Raw genomic sequence first — 4043 nt, 5'->3', positions numbered from 1 at the left:
ACTTATTTTTCTTTTTTTTTTAATTATTTGGAACTATTTTGTAAGTCCGTAATAAAACAGTCAAATTTGAATTTTTTTAAAATTATAATTATGTTGAAGTTACGTTCAAAATGACAATATCAACCTTTAACTGACTTTTTTTTTCAAGTTTGTCAGATTTTATAACACATTGAAAAATTTTTGATCTTGATTAATTTTATACCACTTTTTGCTTTTGAGTGTGTTGATAAAACTGATATCTTTTAACTAGAATTTTAATTGCTGATAATTTGAAATCTTCAAAAAACCTTTTTTAATGTTGTAGACAAACTTTCAATATGCTAGATTTTATACGAAATTTGTAAATGTTTGAACATGTTTAATTTTATACCACTTTCTGCCTTTGAGTGCATTGATCAAATTGATATCTTTTAACTTGAATTTGAGTGGCTGTTAATTTGATATCTTCAATCAACTTATTTTTTCTTGAAGGTAAGTTTTCAATAGTTTAGAAGAGTCGAATTTGATAATTTGATTTGATTAATTATAATAATTTTTAAGGTTCAGCTTGAAATGATAAAATGATATGCGATTCAATATTTTTCATGTCTGTCAAATTTTATACCGTGTACATTTTTTTTAATTTCTTTTAGTTTTATACCACTTTATGATTTTAAGTATTTTGATCAAATTGATATCTTCAAACAAGAATTTGATTTTCTGATGATTTGAAGTCATGTTTTTTCTCGTAATTAGATTTTTTATATATTTTTTTAAACTTGTTATATTTTATACCACTTTCTGCTTTTGAGTTTGTTTAGCAAATTGATGTCTTTAAACTAGTGTGTTAAATGCTGATAGTTTTAAGTCTTCGAAAAACTTACTCAAACATTTAAAAATCATTAGATCATTTCAAATTTTAAACATTTGTATATGCTGCTGATTTAAAGTTTTTAAGCTATTTTTTTTAACTCGAAGATGCGTATCCTTTTGAAATCCGTAACAGAAGAATCAAACTTGATAATTTTTTTTGTTTCAAAATATTTTTTTGCTTGGTTCAATATTTTTCCTCCTTTTCAGATTTTATATCACTTTCAGCTTTTAAGTGTATTGATCAAAATGGTATATTAAAATTTTATTTAAAATTCTGTTAGACTTCAAGTCTGAACAAATATTTTACGTAAATATATCTATGTGTTAACTTTTTCAAGTCTGACAGATTTTCTAACACTTTTGTAAATTTTTGTACTTGATAAATTTTATACCACTTATAGCTTTTTTTTAACAATAATTCTGATTGCAAATAATTTGAAATCATCAAACATATTTCTTTTAACCTCGAAGATAAATTTTTCAAGATTACTGTGTTTTTTTAGTTCGTAAATTAAATTTTGAACCGATTCATTTTTTTAAGTCTATTATATTTTATACAAAATTTATAAATTTTTCAACATGTTTTATTTCATACCAATTTCTGCTTTTGAATTGGTCAAATCTTTTGACTTGAATTTGAATTGCTGTTAATTTGAAATCATCAAACAACTTATTATTTTCGCAAAGATCAAATTTTCAATATTATTAAGAACTATTTTCTTAGAAGTCCGTAATTGAAGAGTCGAATTTGATTTGTATTTTAATTATAATAATTTTAAAGATTCAGTTTGAAATTACCAAATGTTATTCTATTCAATGATTTTCAGGTCAGGTATTTTTGGTTTTATACCACTCTCTGTTTGAGAGTATTTTGATCAAATTGATATCTTCGAACATGAATATGAATTTCTGATGATTTGAAGTCTTCAAACATTTTTTTTTTCTTGTAATTTGGTTTTTTATATAATTTTTTTAAACTTGTTATATTTTAAACCACTTTCTGCTTTAGAGTTTGTTTATCAACTTGATGTCTTTAATTCTGATAATTTGAAGTCTTTGAACAACTTATTTTTTCCTCGAGAATGAAAACGTTTCAAAATATTGAATCGAATAACATTCATTTTTATTTGAACCTTTATAACTGTAATAATTCAAAAAAAAATTTATATTGGAAATTAATTTTTAAGGAAAAAAAAGTTATTTTAAGACTGCAAATCATCAGCAATTTAAAATTCTAGTTAAAAGACATAAAATTGATCAACAACCTCAAAAGCAGAAAAAGTAAAAAAAAATAGTTTTATACCACTATCTGTTTTTCAGTGTTTTTGATCAAATTGATGTATTTTAAGTAGATTGATATATTTTAACTATGATTTGCAGCCTTAAAAAATATTTTTTTACTCGAAAATGGATTTCCAACAATGTTTTGAAATATTATTTTTTTTGAGTTCGTTAAAGAATAGTCAAATTTAATTTCAATTTTAGGCTTAGTTTGAAATGAAAAATGAAACCGCTGTCAATATTTTTGCCAAATCAGTCAAATTTTAAACCACATATTTTTCAAATTGATAAATTTTATACCACTTTCTGCTTTTGAGTGTAATGATCAAGATCTGATCTGATCTGAGTTGAATTTAAACAGACTTTTAAATGTTCTGATCGAAAGTCCGTTAATCAAAAAAATTACTTATTTCAACCCTTTTCTCCAAAACACGCGTTCCACTTGTATTTGCTTTAATTAGAGCAAAAAAATGAGAGGGAGGTGAGTGGAAAAACTTTGGTCGTACCTTTTCGTCACCGCACAGCAAGTCCTTGAGAGTTGGTTGAGAAATTGCAGCTTGCTCGTGTGTGTGTGTGCTCACATTAAATGTTTAATTATGCATTTATGCAAAAGAGGTAGCATGTTTTACACTCACATACCCACCTACACACGTCTGATCGTGTCTGAGTGCGTTGCCAATTTGTGCTAATTAGCAGCTCACATACATGCACGTTCTTTGGGCGGGGGCTAATTGATTGCATTTTTCAGCACGCTGAATTCCAAACGAGACGAGAAGGAACGTCTATAACAAGCGCTCCAATTAGTTATGCATTGATTTAAATGGTGAATTCTTTTGTTCTATTTGCAGGTTGGTACACAGCTGACAGGACTTGTCGATGAGCTTTTATCGGTGAACTTCGAACAGGTACATCACATGGGGATGATGATGCTCTAACAAGGTATCAGAAACAAAGAATTATTTTTCAGAATTTTTGATGCAGCATCGATTTGAAATAATTGGATTGTTTATTGGAAAGTGTTTACTTGTTTTAGTAAACACTGTTAAAATTATAAAATTAATTCAATTTTTTACGAAAATTAAAGTCTTCAAATTTGTCCCCTTCAATCAAATCAAATCTCAAATTTAAGCTATTACATTTCATCTCAGATTTCAATTCCTCTTCCCCTCAAACACAATACACAATTGGAGTTTATCCAAACAAACATTAGCCTGGAAGCCACACCCCCGCCAAGGGCTGACCCAAATTCGACAATGCTTTCGGCCCTAATTGCGTCGGACTGTTCCGCACCATGACCAAAGGGACAATAGCCTCAGTAATCCGGGGGCCTACCCCACTCATCTCTGGTGGGAGTTTTCGAGTGGAAAACACTGTTTGCACTCACAGACTCCTCGATCCCCGGCCGAATTACCGTTGGAGTTGGTTGTTTTGTTTGAGGAAAATAAATCACGAAAGTATTGATTTTCTTTCGTCGAATGCGCCTTAAATTATGCTTACCTTGCTTGATGTATGATGAAATCACTTGACGGTACCTTGCTCACGTTACTCGCAAAATGACAGGCAGTAACGTGACCGCAAATGGTACCATTTTGACAGAATTGACAGAAAACACTTCACTGCTGCTGCTCTGCTACACTGTTGAAATATCACTTAAAATCTTCTCGAAACACTAAGAACATTAAACACAATCACTTAAATCTGTACTTACCTCATCAAATTATAGTTGCCTCTTCGAAAGGTATATCAAATTTGAAGTCCGTAATAGAAGAGTCATCTATGAATTTTTAGTTTTTAATTTTAAGAATATTGCGAATTTGTGTTTGTTTTGCGAATTTGAAATTTGTTTTGTGAATGTCAGTTTCAGTTTTTGTACAATATTTTAGATTTTATACCACCTCATGTAATATCTT

This window comes from Culex pipiens, chromosome 1 (genome assembly GCF_016801865.2).
Source record: "Culex pipiens pallens isolate TS chromosome 1, TS_CPP_V2, whole genome shotgun sequence".
Classification (NCBI taxonomy): Eukaryota; Metazoa; Arthropoda; class Insecta; order Diptera; family Culicidae; genus Culex; species Culex pipiens.
The sequence above is the reverse complement of the archived record's forward strand: the minus strand, read 5'-3'. Positions refer to the sequence as shown.